A 20,642-nucleotide genomic window follows, 5' to 3' on the forward strand; every position below is an offset into this window, starting at 1 on the left:
CAACTTTATCCATCACTTGTACCATAATATAACCACAACAGAGACGCTAATGTTGGAAAATATGAACTTTCGGCTTAAAGCAAATTTGAATTAACAGCCATTCGCTCGTTTCTTTGAGGGTTTGTGAATTAACACACACGCTTTAGAAACAGTGGAAACATTTTGCAGGGTCTAAAACTGGTCCAGTCAGCTGCACATTTTTATAAGCAAAGTGCAGCTACATGGTGAGGGAAGCCCAGAGAGCGGGACTTGCAGCACAAAAAACAAAGTACCGTCTGTGATAATCACTTTTTTGAATGGAACTAAAAAAGAGAAATCTGCTGAAATGATAGAGAAAGCCTGTGGTTTGGCCCATGCAGTAAATTTCCCATGAGCCTCTTTGACAATCTGAGGGGATAGCCACTCTGGCACACGCCACCCGCCCACATACAACACACACACACACACACACACACACACACACACAGAGGGCTGTTTCTGCCATGCAGTACGGGTGTAGGAACCTCTGGGAGGAGGCTTGTCTGAGTGACAGGAGGTGGGTGAGCGCTGGGCTGAGGGGGACCAGAGGATGATGGGAGGGGTCATCCCGTCTGAGCAACAGTCACACTCACTCTTTTTTCCACTAGACAAGACGATCTGTAAAATCTACAAAAAAAAACTTTGCTGAGGAGTGGCATGACATTGTGGAACAAGTATTAAGGAGCAAAAAATGTTTAGATTTAGAAAGAGATGAATCTTTTTTGCTTTTGCTGGAATATGATGCGACCACAATTAATGACCCTGAAGACTGCATACAAATATATATTTATATATACAAATGACCTCAAAACCCCAACCCTCCTGCAATTATGTTCATATGCAGCTAATTTGCAATGGCGATTTACGTTCACTGTCAAAGCTTGTTGTTCGCAGAGTTACGTTCTTGTGCCGCAGTGTAAAGTCCCAGGGAGGAGGCCGTGCAGGCACGTGACCTCTACGCTGGAGCCTGGGGTTTTGCATCCCGTCACAGTTGACTTTTTGAATATTTACCATGCGCATGATGTTGCTGCCAACCTTAACGAAGTGTTTTAGTTTCCCAACCTTAACCATAATGTGCTTACCATGACCACAGTGTTTCTCTGAGTCTTACCAAGTGCTTTGAGTTGACAAAACATAACCATAAAAAATGTAATTATGCTTTTAGTTACAAGGAGTAGCAAAGACCAATGAGGATCATTGACGGTAAACTCTTTGCAACGTTCAATGTAAAGGTTTTATGTTAATAAAAAACTGAAAAATGTCTTAAACAGATTGAATAAAAAAAATGAGAATTAGATTAGATGCATATGAACATAGACTGTAGAAGACACTGTTGCTCTTACATACAGATGCACGTGCAGCCGGCCTACGGCTGCGTTTTTTTTTGTGTTAGTGAGGAGAAAGGCTTTATGTCCTTGGTTAGGGGTGGGGTTGAGGGTTAAACTGGGGAGGTACAATGTTCCTCCTCATCCTCAGCAAAGCTAAATTTATTGGTTACCATCTGCAGGGTGGAGGAGTTTGGGTTGTGGCCAGGCCAAAGAAAGGCTTCTAATTAAACAGTCATCATTATCAACTTGTGGTCAGTGATCATCATCCCCAACACTGGTTCTCCAAGATGAACATGGAATCATTGAGGCTTTCCCTGAAGACCAATGCTGGACTGAATTAGAATAGAAGAAGAAGAAACAGAGGAGAAAAGTGCTAGCAAGAGTTTTTTTTTCTTCTTCTCTTGGCAGAACAGGCAGCATGAGGCCCTGTGCCATATCCACTCAGGTTTAAACAATTACCCGACATCAGAGAACGCAGTAGAGCCTCGGTGCTGGCACAACCGTCATGCTTTCGACTGCTCTACTTCAGGCCACGGTTTCAGACACGGCCAAGTGTCACATGTAAGCGGAGCTTTCGATAATTTCAATTAGTGTAAGAGGGTGTGCCTGCAGTATCTGTATCGCCGCTGCTGGAGGAGCTTTCCTTTGAGCTTGACAGCCCCCTTAATGTAGTATTTCTTGGTTTGATGTGTGAGTGACACCGAGGCGCTCCAAGAGGATGGCAAAATGGTTTATTAGGACCTAATTAGAGCCCTGTGATTAAAGGGGAAGTGACTGTGATTAGGAGACCTGCAGATGATGTGGAAACATGGATGAATATTCAGACAGTATGTATTAGCCCGTGTGTGTGTGTGTGTTTTGTGTGTGCGCGTGTGTGTGTGTGTTTTGTATGCGTGTGTGTGTGTGTGCCTTTTGTAGAATATGTGAGCTCTACGGAGTTGGGGCTGCCTCAGAGCACTCGTGTTGTGATATCATCTTTACAGCAGAGGAGCTTTACAACTTGAGCTATTAGGCAGAAAATGCACAAATGAATATGCTTCTGTAACCCTACAGCTGCTGTTTTTTTGCTTCATGTAGGACTTTAAAAAATTTGATGAGCAGCCAAAACATAATTTAAAAAAATGAAGATGACTTCAGTTTTTTTTTTTTAATGGTTTCTGTCCGGCATGTAACGCTGCAGACTTTCACAGCCAATTGAACATGAAACCATAAGGAATGTTCTGCAAAGCCAGGTCTACTTTAGGAAGCTTAGGGCACGAGCGAAGAATCCCACATTCTTGTGAACTTCAGTACTGTTTAATCAAACGGTCTCATTATTATTAGTCTTCATCAATTGAGAGATTCGCATTCTTTCTTCTCGCCTCACAAACTTCTAACTTTTTCCGATATGTGATAGCCACCGCCATTAGAAATCATTTATGGGAGTGTTCTGAGGGCAGGAGATTGTCAGCAGGGCCTTTGCGATTTTACAATTTCACAACTGACTTCCTCCTTAAAATGACACAGGCTTACCTGCCTATTACTCCCTTTGATTTCTACAGTACATGCTTCTGCGCTCTGAGAGGTATTCATAATAAGCTTAAACCCCACTGGCTTCATTGCTAAAGGGTGCTTATCTCTTGGCTATTCAAGAGAAAGAAGGGTAATATTTTTTCCAATTTCAACATTTTACTGTGAGGCCGCAGTTGGCCCAAAAACCCACGTTTAGGGGGCTGTTGTGGAGAGCAGGCATGCACACACACATGGCTATACGGACATACATGTACACACACACACACACACACACACACACTCGGTCCATGGCAGCTCTTTGAAAATATTATTTTGCCATTTAAAAATTGAAGTGGTACAGCTGTGGATTTTTTTTTTTTTTTAGCTGGATGGAAGTCCCATATTTCAGCACATTTATTTATATGTTTTATTCAGCGTACATTTTAACTCACATTTCTAAAGGTTGTGGGAACCAGTTTTATTTAAAAGTCTGCTGGGCTCACTCAATTGAAATTTACGTCTGTTATATTCCGAGAAAAAGAATCCTGAAAAGTGTTTTTCTTTTTATTACATAGATCATACTTACCTTGCAGCACTTATTGCATGTTTGGACACGCAACTTAATCTATTTACATTTTCATTTTGTCCCAATGGAACGTTCAAAGCATGCTCGGCTTCAAAATGTATACTCGTATGTAATGTAAGATACACTTGAAAACTAGTTTGCGGTGAGCGGTAGTGGCCGTGGAGGGCCGTCTTTTTCTTTTGCTTGGAGCAATGTCAGGTTTTCTTGTAGAATAATGAGAAGCATGTGTTGGGCAAGTGAAGAAAACACACTGATCTTTCATGTGACCCACCTGTCGTGTTTTCTGCACGGTTAACGCCAACCTCGTATTGTCTGGCCAGCAACACCAAAGAGCCTCTTCCTCCTGCTCTTCTACTGACTTCTCTTCCTCATTATTTTTTTAGCGCAAAGACACCTGAAGGTGCTCGGCCTAATGGTAGCACATGGAAGCAAACTAAACACTTGAAGGGGAAAAGTAAACCTTAATGACTACCAGGATTTAAATACACATAATCTGTAGGTGCAAAGTGTTTGTTTGAACTCCATCTTTCTGCAGCAGTTAACAGTGTGCAGTAGGTTTGTACTGTGAGTCTAAGTGCCTGTAGCCTCAGCCCGCTGAGCTTCTCACTTTTACCGTTGCCGGTGCCATGCTGTAATGGGCTCCCAGGACATGATGGGAATATAATAACTGCTTGACGATGTTTTCCTTACCCCCCTCATTCTCCACTAAATGTAAAAATGTGCCCAGAAACATGGCATATATGGCACAGGTTGTGATGTCAGTTGTTATTGCTGGATATGCGAACCAGTAAATTTTGGATTATTTTCCACAATCTGCTGTGCAGAGTGCATTATGTCACAAAGGCCACATTGTAGCTGGTTGGGTGTAGAGCAGTGTTGTGTCTCTCTCTCTCTCTCTCTCTCTCTTTCTCTCTTTTTCCCTTGTTCTGTGCGTTGCTCAGCCACCTTCTGAGCCTCCAGTCCAGACTGCAGTTGTACTTTATATACATTTTCTTTCCTTGAGCTGCAATCAATGGACAATGGGCCTATAGGGTACCTTACATTATGAGGGGAAACATGCATTAAAAAGTGTGCAGACTACGGATGCACTGATCCGACTTTATCAGTCCCGATACCGATAGCGATACATGGGCTTTGGGTATCGGCCGATGCCGAGTACCGATCCAATACCAGTGTTTAATTAAAAAGCTGTATGCCTCACTGTGTGGAAGTGACTGGGATCAATCTTTTATGTGAAAGGCAACATCAGTCTTGACTTAAACATTGCTTTCCTAACTTTGTAAAACAAAATGTGACCAATAAATATATAGATATAAATGTATTTAAATGTTATTATAAAAATGATAAATCGTACACCGGCAGCTTAATAAAAATCTTCAGAATTAACAGGAATTTCAATTTAAGTGTAAACCTTTTTTAATGCAGCAACAAATTGATCAAAACTTAAACAGGAATTGAAATTACAGTATATAATGTATACACTATACAAACATTGAATTGAATAGATCGGCCCCATTGTCACCGATTCCCGATCCAGCTATTTGAGTCAGTATCGGCCCGTTATCCGATCCAGTATCGGTGCATCCCTAGTACAGACTAAAGACCAAGAATGTTATCCAGACTCAAGTTTTCCCCCCAATTTGATTATTTGCAAAATTGCTGTAGATATCTTGGTGATATTATAATATTAAGGCTGGATTTCTTGAAATTATGGGTGTTTATAATTTATTAGGGCTGTGTATTTGCAAGAATCTGGTGATGCGATATATAGGGGTTACAATTTAATATATTGCGATTTTTAAAAACTAATTTTAGGAAAACTGTCATAGTATAAAGAACACACCATCATATGCATAAAATCTGAGTACATTTTGTTTAACTTTTTTATGCAATCAGAACAGTGGGATCTGCATTTGCATTTATCAGTCTCTGTAACATCCAACATCATAACACTACTTTGAGAGGACACATCCACTGAGAGGGTGCATATCTTTGCAAATGAAATAAAGTATTGATTGAGTTAATCTTTACATGTAAACTATTAATTAAACATCAATAGTGTTTTTGAGAATTGATACAGTATCAAAAAACATAATATCGACATATTTCATATTTTCTCACACCCCTAGTTCATATACCTTCACACCGATGTAGTTAGTTAGATACATGCTCTGTGAGTTTAAACGATGAGATTAATTAAGTGATATATTTTCATTCCTTTGCTGTACAATTTCTACTCCGACGCTGCTTTTGTTCAGTGCAGTAGGGAATGGAAGAGCCTCCTGTTTTTCCTGCTAATTAAATTTGCCACTAACATATGCTGGCAGGAACCTCTTACCTTGTTTGACTTATTTATTGCCTGACTGTAGAGGTAATTTGACCTTTCATTTGAAAGGCTCTTTTTTTTAATCCAGAAAAGGAGTGTTAAACTCAATTATACCAGTGATCAGTTGCTCAAACACTACATCTATTTCCTCTGGGGGGGACAAGCCAAGCAGAGCCCTGCTCTCGCCCCCTCGTCCCTTCACTCCTGGCCCTTCCACCCCTACAGGGCAACCAGGGGGGAGAGGTAAATTAGGAGGAGAGAAATGGGGATGGGGGGGCGGGAGGGAGACATGAGTGAGATGAGAAAGGGAGAATGGAGAGAGAGAGAGAGAGAAAGAGAGAGAGAGGAAAGTGCCCTACAGTTCCTGCCATGTCACTGGAGATTTGTGTCCTCCTTTTAAATCATTTCCCTCTTAAGAAGATTAAGAAGGCAGAAATATTCTCAAACTGATCATTTTCCCTCCCCCTAAATGGACTCATTTGCATTTGCAAACGCTGCTATTAATTGTGGGTTTAAAAAAAAAAGACAAATGACCTCCGCAACTGTAAATAAAAAGAAAAAACCAGAGGTTATAATGTTAATTGTTAAAATGGCTGTACAGGGGCCTGTGGAGCCAAAGCAAAGCATGTGCCCCCGATCGGTATCAGATTTACACCACGGCCACACATGCCTCACTACAGTTTCTTTTATTTATATGACCGTTAAATCTTAGTCAAGATTTCAGTCATTTTTTTTCCAGAGTAAATGGAGTTATTGGTGTTTAGTATTCCACCAGAGAAGAAAGACCACAAATTGGATCACTTTTTATATATCACTTTTTAGCAGGATGCAGAGAAACATGCAGCACAGTGCTGTTATTCTGTAGTGTTGAGATATATGAATGGAAGATAAAGATGATTGAACATGAATGTTCAACTGTAGTCCTTCCTTTTCTGAGAACACTGCAGCCCATTTAAGACTTTATCTACTCTGTTACATGCTACTAAGGTTTCCTCAGTGGAGTAAAGTAACTAAGTACTTTTACTCAAGTACTGTACTTAAGTACAATTTTGAGGTGTTTGACGTGCAAGAATCTGATGATACGATACGATAGTGGGATCTGCATTTATCACAGTCCCTGTTTTTTTGAGGCATGTGTACTTTACTTGAGTATTTCCATTTTATGCTACTTAATACTCCACTACATGTAAGAGGGAAATATTGTACTTTTTACTCCACCACATTTATTTGACCGATACAGTTATTAGTTACAAAAAAACAAACATATGATCAGTTTATAAAATACAATTTGTTAGAAATTAAACCAGTGGCTGCTCTAGTTCGGCCCCCCACATTTTTCAAATAGTTTAATTTAAATAACTGTGTGAATCTCAAAGAGATCAAATTCTCCAACTTTAGAGAAGATTAGTCCAAAATATTAATAGAAATTTGTGAAGCAGAACTTTGTTTTTTCTTTTCTACCCGATTAATCATCTCACGACCCCTCAGATTTATTTTGTGACCCTGTGGAGTCTGACCCCAGGGTTGGGAAGCACTGAACTAAACTACTGATATAATGTATATATATAATAATATATAATTTGCGAAACAAGTACTTTTACTTTTGATACTTTGAGTACATTTTGATTCAAATATTTTTACTTAAGCAAGATTTTAAATGAATGACTTTTACTTGTAATGGAGTACTTCTACATCGTGGTATTGGTACTTCTTCCACCACTGGGTTTCGCACATGGCCTCAGCTAAAGTCGTCTGCCTGCATTGTGCTGAGCTCGCCGCTAAAACAATTATTTGCCAACTTAAGCCTGCGTCTACAAATGGAAATACGTGCGACGGTAATAAAAGTCATCGGTGGTAAAGGCCACTATCAAACGGTGCGTCCCCGCTTCTCCTCCAACAAGGAAAACCCTGAATAATTTGCGGACACCAATGCCTTGTTGTAACCTGATCATTTATGGATCAGTCGTTTCCTTTCTGGTTTAATTCACCATGTGATTGATTTTCAGTGCGGTACTGTTGGAAAATATCCACACTAAAGCGTGCCTGAAATGGGGAATCATTTGAATACAGATGCTTACGGCTTAGGGCCTTGTCACTGGAAACCACTCGGAGCCAGGAGACAATTGCAGGTTGATTATGTTGCTTCTGACAGAAGTTGCAACTCCTTTTGTACAAGGCAGAGATATTTGCATCTAAATGCTTATTGTAGACATCTAAACAGCATAAAGACTGATTGTAAATGCCAGCTGTTGGGCTGTACTCGGGGGAATAAAAAAAAGAATTTCAATAAGGAAAATTGGGATGGAAATGAGGGAATTATTTTCAAACAGTGGAGCTGAAATCAATAAGTAGGAAATGGCAGCGTTTGTTGCGCTGGTTTGTATTTGTCATCTTTATTGAGCGTGTTTGTACAATCACATATGAATCTATTTACAGTTAGCTACTGTATGTTGTATTTTAACGGGCGGTTTATTCAGATGAATTATTCTTTGGTTACTGCTGCAGGCTGTTAGATTTTCATTTGCAGGTGTTAGAGACGGTTAATTTATCAGATTGGAAATATAATACGACTGTTATGATATATTTGACATGTGCCCATTTGAGATAGTTGGAACATGCCATTCCAACCTTTTGTAATATTTGTGTGTGAGTGCATGTGTTTGCTCCATATGCAGTCATACAGTATATGTGGGTGTACATGTGTGTGTCTGCCCGAAGCAGAGTGATGCCCCTGCTGATTCTGCTCCTCTAGCTCTTTGTCCTGCAGCACTCAGTGTGTCTGCCTCCTCGGGAGACTGGCAGCCTTCTCTAGTGTGGCTCCACAAAGGCCCAGCCTCCTTTTGAGGTGTTAAAAACTTCCATTTATGCATCTCCCTGGACAAAAAAAAAAAAAAGCACCAAGCCCATTTGAGTCCAGTAGCAACACAGGCACACATTGTGGCCACGCTTCTCTAGCACTCATTTCACAGATTCTAAAACCAGTATGTGGTGAACAGGATTTGAGGGGCTAAAGTGCCCCGTGAGGGCCCAGGCGATAAGAGGGGAGAAACGCCACCACGCAGTAAACTAGAAGATGGGTCCAGGAAAATAAAGACATTACCTGGGAGAGAGGGAGAGACATGTTTTCATACCCGCGGCCCCCAACATGCACAAATCCCACACTGAATAAGAAAAACACAGAGAAAAATATGTGTATATATATCTTAAGAAAAGAGGTATCATCAGTGTGCAAAAAGACAAGCCTATTCTGTGTTCTCTGTCTTTGGAGTGAAGAATATGTGAGAGGGAAATCAAAGAGAATTGATAGGTTGCACGCCCGCCTGTTAGGAGCGCTGGGGACTGAGCGCCGTCCGCCGTGGAGGAAAAACATTCTATTTGCTGGTCGTTTCTTTTTTTTCTTCTTCCTTCTTCACCCGGCCTCAACCCAGTCGCTCAGTAAATAGACTTTTATTCTTGTTATTTGACGCAGAGGAAATGACAGATAATGTGAGCAGCACATGAAAGCCACAGCACTGTATCTGTGTATCAGGCTCGTAACAAACTCCGAGTGAAATAGCTGCTGCTTTATCTGACACTATTGCACTTCAGCTCTGCCAAAATACCGGCCACTGTTTCACTCCCCTCGACAAAGATTATTTTAACTGGGGTGACGCTCTGGTAGTCATTCCTCCTGACACGTTGGTGCGAGACATTTTGTTTGAGCGTCTAGTCTCACTGTAGTTCAGCGTCAGGACAGGATCAGCCAGACACAGGAGAAAAAAGGGCAGTTTGAGAGAGACAGAGGGTAAAGATAAAAAGAGGAGAAGAGAGAGATTTGTAAGGCTCTGACAGTTAACGGTGTGCTGGAGCATGAAACAGCTGTTTGCACGTGATTGACCTGTTTCCAACACCAAATAACTCAATGATATGGTGGATCTCTTGTAGAAATACAGCTTGTCTTTGTTACAACAAAGCACTGGACCTCTTATTTTTATTTTTTTATTTTTAGTCCACCGCTGTAGTTTATCACCCCAGTAGGAAGTGACTAAATCCATGAGCTAACAATGACTCCCCCAAACGATCTGTGCCAAAGTGTCCACCACAGTCTACCTGAACACTCATGGCTGTTTCCTGACCAGCGACGTCCTCTCGTTCCCCGCTATATGGTGATTACTCACCACATGGAAGCTGTCGTTTCATATTTCACAGATGATGCTTCTGCAGAGAGGATTGACTTTATGGAACTGGATATTAACAGACAATCACATGTGTTCAATTACTATATCTGTGCCAGAATGTTCTGAGCTTCACCCCCTTCGCCCTCCACGCTACACCCCCTCCTCCTCTTCCTCCCATTTCCCTATTTCCCCTGGGACCACTGTTATAGCCTCACCTCATTGCATCCCAAACTCCCCCCATGTAGTCCCCGGCCTGACTGGCTGTGTGGCTGCTGCTTCTGCAGAGATAACCACACAGCATCCAGGTAGGGAGCAGCCTGCTGATGGCATAGATTACCTCTATTGTCAAAATAACTAACTCGGCAGAATTCCTACTTTAGCGCGTTTGGACGCAGGAGAGAGTGAGGATTTGGAGCGGAGGATTTAACATGTTGCAGATCTGGATGAATTCCAAACAGAAGTTGAAGTACAAGTTTTGGCTTGCCTCATGCATATCCACACAGAACTACACACGACGAAACGTGCATTTACATGCATGTGCGCAGCAGCAGGCACGTAAACGATTTAAACATGTCCCACATTTAGTAGTTTTAATACTATATAAAGTACATGAAACATTAAACCTGAATTTGGTCGGGACAGCTGTGTAGTGGTCGGCCTCCCCTGTGCTGTATACAGTTGTGGTGATGTTGTCTATTGATACTGAGCCACTGTCACATGACGGTTGAAAAACACAACGCTCTGTTATGGTCAGGGGAAATTAAATCAAGCGTATAGCCCGCACCGTACGTGAACACATGTCTGGAATTTGAAGGTTCAGTTGATTTGAAAGTGAATCTTTCTGAGCTGTGACTGTAAAACCGCTTTCCTTCACATTTACTGTACATGAGGCTTCAGCTCAAATGGCATTTCCAGCAGACGTGCAGTATGTTTGATGTGTAGGCCTGACCTCTATGGAGCGTTACACGAGCAGCTTCTGGGAGGTTTGAGTACAAGTTAATGGGTTAACCTGATATTGTACCCACTGTATCATTGCAGAAATGTGGAATTTGAATCGAGTGTTGTGCCCAGACAATTGTGTGTTGGCATATTTTTGTAGGCCAACCAGGAAGTTAGCATCGCCCTGGTTCCCTCGACAAAAAGCCAATAGGATTTTTCCATTGGGTTTTGGATTAATGCAGAAAATAAGATCTGTGGCAAACACACGTTTATGAGACTTACACATTTTGTTCAGCAATATAATCTCCACAAATGAACACCACTTTATGATTTTTGAAGTGTAAATGCAATTGCTAGAAGTAAAAAGCTAACGTTAGGCTATAAATGAACTACACCATGGTCGCATGAACGCGAGCAACATAACGAGGCTGTAAAGGCGGACGGGTCGGCGTGATGACGTTAAGTAGTTTCATTGAACCACCTTTTTTAAGACATATAAAGGCTTCAAATTTCACGAGTGGGATATTTATTGATATATTTCTGTCATAGAACAAAACGTTAAAATCTCTTCAGCTTGTGTTAACCACAGACCTTATTTCAGGCATCTAACTAAAAAACCCGAACCCCAACACATTAACGCAAGCAATCTTTCGAAGGTTGTTGCGGGCTTTTAATGCTAGAGTGAAGATACCGGCATCATATGAAACTAGGAAACCTGAAGAATTAATTTCTACCAACCATGTCGTACTAGCTTGTCGGCTAAATAACACTCCAAACTTTCACTACATTTTGGCGAGGAAAAACTGGCACGGCCATTTTCGAAGGGGTCCCTTGACCTCTGACCTCCAGATATGTGAATGAAAATGGGTTCTATGGGTACCCACGAGTCTCCCCTTTACAGACATGCTCACTTTATGATAATCACATGCAGTTTGGGGCAAGTCATAGTCAAGTCAGCACACTGACACACTGACAGCTGTTGTTGCCTGTTGGCCTTGAGTTTGCCATGTTATGATTTGAGCATATTGTTTTATGCTAAATGCAGTACCTGTGAGGGTTTCTGGACAATATTTGTCATTGTTTTATATTGTTAATTGATTTCCTGTAATAAATATATACAGGTGTATACAATATTACTATGGACAATCATGCAGTTAATCACGATTAAATGTTTTAATCGATTGACAGCCCTATTGACAACCAATTGATTAATCGTTGCAGCTCCAGTCTTCACTGAGTTTAAGTACTGAAAAAGTGTGTGTGTGCGATTCCTTGACAAATGTCAGCACTGGAAATGACGCTATCATTTCCGACTCTGCTTTGCTACATATGAAAGCTTTTGTGGCGACTTGAATGTGCACATGTTTGCATTTTCATGTATTTCTTTCGTGTGTGTGTGTGTATGTGTGTGCGTGTGTGTGTATGTGCGTGTGTGTGAGGTAGCTATGACCAGCCAACGCTAGAGAAAAGGCCACTCTTTGACAGAAATGCCACAGGTGGCTGTGAGCTCTCTGTCGCCGCTCCTTTGATGTTCAGCTCCATCAGTCTGTTTGGATTCTTGTATCTGAGAGCTAAACCTCCTGTATTCTCAGTATTTTCAGTGTTGTGACTGTTCACTTGTGGCCTAATGGGGCCAAATTTCCTTTTCCTCTCACCCTCACAGTTTATTAAAAAAATAATAATGGAAAATAAATATATTGTTTCAAGTGTGTTGACAATTTGTTTAGAAAACTGTGATAAAACTAATAATTAGAATTTGGGCTTGACTGAAATTGTGTTTAATAAGTCCCAGATCCTCTAATTAGGAATGGGTGGGTGCCTGTTTTATGTTTCCTGCCTGTAGGTCGAATTCACAGCAGGAAAGAAGCCGCTACATGCAGCTACAATAGGTCGGTTAACACTGACTCTTATTACACCGCAGGGATTACTACATTAGCTTCATTATAATATCATTTGGGTTCTCTCATTATTTGCAATTATAAATTCCTTTGTTTTTTTTTTCTCCCTCACACAAATAATTGACTTAAATAACCAATGAAAAAGGAATACATCTCCCCATTTATTATTTACCTCATTGTTCCCAATTAACATCAGATTATGGATTCAAAGGTTTGTTAATGTCTACTCTGTGTAATTATAAGAGCTCTCATTTATTTAGGCACAACAGGAATTAAGTCTATAGTCAGATGTCTGACAAAGGCTGGTTTAATAAATTACCATCCATGTAATATGTGGTTTATCCAGCAGGCAGGGATTGTTGTGTCGAGTGAATAGCTACTAATACAAGATAATCGTGTGTGTGTGTGTGTGTGTGTGTGTGTGTGTACAGGAGTGGGTGGTTGCAGCTGGAGCATAGTTCAGAACAGTGGAATAGTGTGTGTTTAGCGTTATTGGAGAGGCAGGAGTAGACTTTAAACTCCGAGGTGCTATTCATGTAACAGCTCTCCATTCAGCCGGGGTCACCTGGGTCCCCTCTCCCCCATTGTCACCTCCAGCCTCAAGGCTGCCACATTCAGACCCGTCTGTAACTCTTGCCTTTATCTGGCTCATTCTGTTAGCCCTCCAGCCTCCCACGTAGCAGACTCCTTGCTGCGTTCCGACAACAATGCCGTGGCAGTCGGCACATTTATCTGGTCTTGTTGATGGTGGTTTTATTGGCCCCGATGATGGGGAGACTGAGGTGCTGCGGTGCAAATTAGTGACAGATCAGTTAAGCGTGACCTTAAAAAACCCTTGGCCTTGTTTAATTGGCAGTGCTGAGGCGGACTAATTGTATAAATCAGCTGGTAATGAGATCTTGGCTTATTGTGAAAAACAAGATAATGTGAGAAAATGAACATGAATGAGCTTACAGCGTCCCCATCCCTCCAGCTAGCGAGTGGTTATCTCTCTATTTTCATTTTATTTTCATCACTTCTATTGGAGTTATTCCTGCGTTCTCTAACAAAGCTCTTAAGTTGCAGCACTTCAGCAGACATGCTGAAACTAGCAGAGCATGGCCCCCTAAATAAATCATTAGCAGGCAGCGCTTGAAGAAAGAAAGCAAAATTAAATAAAACAACCGCTTTATGTGAAAGCTGTTTATTAGTGGAATCCGCCAACTGGAAGACAGATTAATGAGGTAGCAAAGAAGCAGATTTTAAACATTGTCTAGGACGGATTCCCATTGGTGACAGCTGTGAGGACTGGAGGTCAGACACTAACAAAGCTGTTTTACATTAGCTCAGCTGTGGAGACTCTGACCCTCAGCCAACAGCCACTATGGCCTCAATTCTCTTCCTCTTGTTCTCTCTCTGTTTGTCCTGATGTAGGTAAATACACTTATCTAGCACTCTTGTTGATTTTAACCATGTTCCAAATGTAATCATGTTTTTTTAATCAAATGAAAGCAATCCAAATAATTAATAACCATATTTTAATGTTGTATTTTTTGTGGATTTTTAACCCATTTGTGCCTAAAAGAAAGAAGGAGGAAAAATGCCACAATATTTGTTCTGATTGGTTCAAAATTTGAATTTGGGCAAGTGAAAAATCACATTTTCATTAATAGCCAAATTCAGGATTTTTGAAAAGTTAAGGAAAACGCAAACATTGTGTTTATTAAATAGTTTCCATAGTATTTATTCCTTTTTTTCTCCTTACATATGTGTGCATATCTGTAATATTCAACTTGTTATGAGTTCATAGATACCAAATACTTGATTGTGCTCCTTGTAGTTTCTGAGATACATCAATTTTCTTATCATACTATATATGGGATTTAGGCTCATGAGACTACTGTTTTTTCCTAAAATATAATAGAGTATATTGCAAAAACAGAAGTAATGTGTGTGCAAATACTAGATATAGTATGATAAGAAAACCTCACTTTTCAAAACCGTTTGTCTGATTTTGAAAATGGCTTCACATTCATGCTTTGGCATGCCCAAAGAGCACTTCCAATACAATTTCCAGTTGCGAGCACAAATGGTTTAATCAAATGCAAGATATTTATACAGTAGTTATTAATAACAATCATGTGATATTGCAGACACATTTAAAAACAGCCCCTTTTCTGTTCTCTTTTTGCTTTCAGGTTTTTACATGAATTCAAAATCAGCCGACCAGTGATCGCTGGGAGCTGGGGATTGAGTCTTTCAGTTTTTGTAAGTATCAATTTGCCTCTTCAGCTGTTTCTGTCTCGTACACCCCCGCTGTCTCTCATCCACACTGAACACCTGCATCAAATGAGGTGGACAATCGGATAGGCACACAATGTATGCACAATTAGACAGTTATATAGGCACAAAGTTACTGACAGACCTTTTAAACGTTACATCCACCAACTTATTTTTCTTGCATTTTGTTTTGCTTCAATATTGTGTTGTGTGATTCTTTTTTTCTTTCTCCTTCTTTTACATGTTACTGCTCCTTGTGTGATATAATCCACTCTCTTGTGTGTGTGTGAGAGTTGCAATTTTAAGGTAAAATCAGGGTTTTAATATTTATTAATAGTAAGTATCTTAATATGGCTATTTAAAGCCTTACGGAAGAAAAGGTCCTCCACTATATAAAATACCCATCAGCCTTTGGAGAAAAGTCTTTTCGAATTTTTTTACAAGTGTGAAACCTTGAATGTGATTAGCTGAGAATAAGCCTTGGAAATAATATTGGAAGATCAAGTATTGTTGTGACAATAGCTGTATTTTTACGCGCATTTTGAAGTATTATATTAGAAAAGCTGTATGGAAACGCCAAAATTCTATAAAACTTTAAACTAAAGTTTTTACAATTGCGTGATGTGTTTTTTGTCAAAAAAGAGTTGATGCGTTAAATGGATTATGGAAACACTTTTGCCGAATAAATTCTAACGTAGCGAACATTTAACTCACATGACTGATTAGCTGTTCCTGCTGTCACTGTCTTCTCGGATATTCCCATCATGTGTGAATGCTTGTCTTCGACTCCGGACAACATGAAACATGGCCTATACTAGCTGACATGAAAGAACAACTATAACTTGCCTAATTGAAACAAATTCCTGAAGACCTCTCTCCATTTTTCTTTCGTACATGGATTAGATGGCCAAGCCGACTTGTTTTGTTTCCAGTTCACAACCTCTACTTCTTCTACTGGCAGATTACAGCCATGCGTAACCTGTAGCGCCAATTTCTGACCAAAACTACTCTGTAGCCAAGAAGCCGAGTTTATTCGCTCCAAACCATTTGATAAAAATGGAAACGGGCCTAATTCCCATTTTCTTTTTTTGCGACATTTCAAAAGTTTGCTTAAAATTCGCTTGACAATTGAACGGAAACACAGCTAATGTGGAGTGAACTCCATTAAAATATCCAAACATCTCCATCTCCATCATATTTTTGAATGCCCAAAATTAATTTGAACCTTGACGACTACAGTGTTTCCACTATCGCACACTTTCATGTTTTCATGGGTTAATCCATGATTGTCAACAAAATTCAATAAATTGGAACTCTATTTGGTCTCATTATGAAAAGTTAATGCAACAACATTTAGATAATACTAGATAATGCCATAATACTTATCAACTGTGTGTATCGTAAAGCTTCCTTTTCCACCATAGCAGTATGAGACCTACGTTAAACCCGGGTCAGTCACAGATCAAGCTTTGTATAACTCCGATCGACCAATATATGTCAGTTTGAATTTCAAAGCAATACAGTAAAACAGTTGCAATGAAACACAGCATTTTGCTTTAAAGAATAAAGCAGAACAGAGAATACTTCAGTCCTCTCTGCATCTATAAAAATATTACTTAAACAATCTTTGCTCAGCTGCTGCTCGTGCAGGTTTTCTTATAAAAATGTATCTTAGATATTAGGCAAATAAAGGCGAGGAACTTCATTGATATTATTCTCTTCTTTGAAATGTCAGTTTGAGATATCATGGGAGTCATATTAATGTGGTTGAGGAGCTCTTCAATAACAGCTGGGAAATGTCTCCCTGAATTCAAAGTTCATGGCCGTTTACTATTGTTTAATCACACCACACACTGTCTCCCGTCTACCAGCGAGCTTCCTCTGCTGCTGCTGCTGCACGCTAGTTTAGTTGAGTTTGTTGTGAATGGCTCGACCTCGTAAAATGGTCTTACTATGTCATCATCAGTCAGATGAACACAAATAGAGCATCTAATTAATCACACAAAGTTATTAAAAGCCATGTGTACGCATCAATAAAAGACATTGCTGCACACGTTGTTGACAGAGATGTAATAATAAAATCAGAAAGTGGCCACAATAAAGCACTTCTCAGTTGAAATACAGTAATGTACTGCATTGAGCAGATGCCATTTTTGTTTAGAACATGAGCACAATTGAATGCAATGTTAAGAACAATACACTAATATTAGCTAACTGAATCAATTAGTGCGGTGAGCAAGTCTTATATACCTGATCATTTACTTTACCAAAGCTATACTATGCTCGTTTGAAAATAATTTTGAAAAAATTGCAAATACTTAACAGGATATGAATAATCTACTTGTGCTAGTCGCCAACAGTGGGCAACCTCCGATTTGGAAAAGTAAAGCCAATGCTGAAGTGCCTTAAACTTGCATTATTTCTATAACCAGCAGGGGGCGACTCCTCTGGTTGATTGACAGGTCGCTAAAACGCCGTCGTCCGGTCTGGGAGTTGTCCGTGTTTTCGTCTTCGAACTTTAACCCTTTCACAGTGTGTTTTCAGTTCATGAAAGTTAATTATAACCTTTTTGGTCGCCTAAAAATGTCTTATTCAGCATATGGTTGTACTTAGCTCCACCCTCTCGTGTCACTTCTGGTTGCAAAAAACCAAGATGCGATGGCCAAAATGACTCTCAAGGCTTCAGAACGGCAGTCCACAAACCAATTGGTGACATCACAGTGACTACGTCCACTTCTTATATACAGTCTATGGTCGCCAGCTATGTCTACCTCCCCCTGCTGCTCCAGCTAAAAATACTCCTCCTCAGGTAGCTAATAAATTGCCTCCTGAAGTTTTGATAATACAGACTTGATACTAAAGTGTTAATGGTTATGTTATTAAGTTACTGTAATGTTATTAGGCACCTGTCAGTATTTATTATAAAAGAAAGTAACACATGAAGCCGTAGTGGGCTGGCATTCATTGCCATCCCGCTCTTCTGAGACATTAAGTCGGATCCTCATACAATCCGATGTCTAGATCCTTTGACCTACAGGTTTAATTAATCTCAAAACACGACAGCAAGTAATTTAGTTTGTGTCTGGAGCGCTTATGGAACAAGTTTAATTACACGCCTGCAATCTCATTTGGAAACACCTGAGAATATATTGGACCATCTGAAGAGGCCATATACACTCTTTGTTAGCGTGTCCCATTTAACTAATGATCAACAGCCTCATGGTCTCACCGCTCTCGCTATCGGTGGCACCACTCAAGGGGAAGATGCGGGGGACACATTCTGTCAGAAATTAAATAAACAGCACTTCACCATAAATTGAAAATGAATAACCTTTGAATGGTTATTCGTCATCTATTATTTACCAAATGGGCCTCTTCAGCCCGCTGACCCTGCAGTGATTATGGTCAATATGTTGCTGAACGGAGACCGCTTGACAAAGAGCGCCTAACAAAGATTTTAATTTCATCAGCCTCGATTACCTCCGAGGATCCCAGTGAGAATCTGGAAAACTAATTGTTGTACATGTCATTACCTGGCAAGAATGTGGAAAACCCCGCCTGAACTTTTATCCATCATCCTAAACTCTGCATTCAATTAATAGCTTGTATTACTCATGAATGACCACATTTTGAAGTGCTTAATATGCTTTTAGTGTTGGCAATTTGATTAGGTGGGTTGTTGTCTAGGCTCTCTTTACAGTGGGTGATTAAGTACGGTCTATATTTAATCACATGAAAAGGAGCTAACCTCTGAGTTTATTATTATTATTATCATTTGAAGGTTTGATGGACTTTATTTCATTCTCAGAAGAATAAAAACCTAATATGGACTTGGCTGCTGTCCTGCTTCTCAAGGTATGTTCTCTCATACCGTAGGACAGAGTTTCACCTAGCAGCTATATACGGCAGAAAACAGGACCAAAGAACGTGCCATTAATCTTCTTGCTACCCCAGCTGTGGAAAGTAATGCATAACTAAAAGTCCGGTAAAATGAATTAATGATTTCAACCATGAACTTTTCTCCCAAAACGCCATGAATCGTCTCCAACTGATAATGCACCGCGACCCTGGAGTGTGAAATCCCTGTTGCGTCGAGAGTAGCCAGTTAATTGATTCGCAAATTATTTAAAGTTTGTGGTGCCCGGGGGAGTGCTAGACTCTAATGACGGCCCATTTTGAAAGAGTTGAAAAACTCTTCCCAGGCAAGCCGGTATTAAATTGTAACAAGTCTAATGTGAGCCCCTAGAAGAGACATGGTGTCCGGTATTGTGTTGTTAGACTGGGTCAGCTGAATATGCTTTTTAAATTGTGATGAATCTCACCCAAAATAGAAGATCTAATTTGATTTATCCTTTATTTCTCTTCTGAGAAGCTTTGTTTTTTCCTTCATGGTGCGTTTAACCCCTCTGGGAAAGCATACAATATGAAGGATAATCTGTTTTTTTAAAGAGGACCTATTATGCTTATTTTCAGGTGCATACATGTATTTTGGGTTTCTACTAGAACATGTTTACATGCTTTAATGTTCAAAAAACTTAATTTTTCTTATACCTGAGCGCAGCAGCACCCCCCCCCCCCCTCGAAAAGCCCAGAGTGCTCTAATTGGTCAGCTGGCCCACTCTGTTGTGATTGATCAACTGAACCAACGCTCCAGCTCCACTCTAATTAGCTTTATTTGAGGGCGTTATGCAAATGTGTTACTTGGTGACATCACCACGTTACGGAAGAAAAGGTGGGACGTTTCAGGCAGTAACTCCCTTTGGCCTGGACTTTGAGCTTTGTAATTTTGCAGACCTTTTACATGCACAAAAACGATACAACACACTAAAGGAAAGGGAAAAAGCACAAAAGCATTATAGGTCCCCTTTAATACAGATACAAAGGTACATATTTTTTTATATAGAATCAATTTGCAAATGCCATTGTTTCTATACTTGACATTTGTGTCATTAGGCCGTCAGTATGACACTCATTGTAGCAAATTCAATCATTAACTTTCTTGTTGAGTGTTGAGTGTTGCAAAATTAATGGGGTTTAACTGAATTGGACAACTCTCAAACAGGCTGATACTCTGACTGTGACATGTGTGATATTTATTAGAAAAAGCTGAATTTGTGAGTCAGAAATCGGTGGACAAAGAAAAATAAATACAGCATGTTTTGTTGTGATAAGACCTACAGTAGATCAAGCAATAGCTGCTCGTGCTGTGCAGAATAGGCTCATCTAGTAGCATACACGCTGTACGTTCCGTTGCTTTTTAGTCAAATTTGTTTGATCTCTGTGTTAATATCAAGAAGCCTCTAATCTCGACCCATTAGCAACTGCTGTCATTCAGACACACGGTGTCGGCCTGATTTAAATAAAATGAAATGAAGATAGTTGTTTCTGGTCCCTTGGCTTCACTCATTGCCATAAACATATGCTCTGTGCCCCGCTTCTTTCCATCTTATTTATGACTTTAATTTGTTGTGTGGGCTGCGCAAGAAATCAAATTTAATCCAATCCTCCCAGGGACCCTGTCATATAATAACATGGTAATTTCTGTGTATCCTTTTGAAAAATGAGGAAATTAATTCTTCCTGACATGTTCTAATTATTCCAGTGTGAACGGCGGATGGGCTCCCCTCCTTCCTCCCATCC

At 40.1% G+C, this 20,642-nt stretch overlaps 1 protein-coding gene across 8 annotated transcripts in view; it reads left to right on the top strand.

Moving 5' to 3' along the window:
• The window catches only part of sox6 (SRY-box transcription factor 6), a 154,842-nt gene that overhangs the window by 7,766 nt on the left and 126,434 nt on the right, over positions 1-20,642 (top strand). For all 8 annotated transcript variants that reach the window (XM_037790351.1, XM_037790329.1, XM_037790387.1 and 5 more), the window contains one exon: positions 14,921-14,990. The gene's annotated coding sequence lies outside the window, so the exon portion shown is untranslated. The remainder of the gene's footprint in view (positions 1-14,920; positions 14,991-20,642) is intronic.

Source organism: Sebastes umbrosus, chromosome 2 (genome assembly GCF_015220745.1).
Source record: "Sebastes umbrosus isolate fSebUmb1 chromosome 2, fSebUmb1.pri, whole genome shotgun sequence".
Classification (NCBI taxonomy): Eukaryota; Metazoa; Chordata; class Actinopteri; order Perciformes; family Sebastidae; genus Sebastes; species Sebastes umbrosus.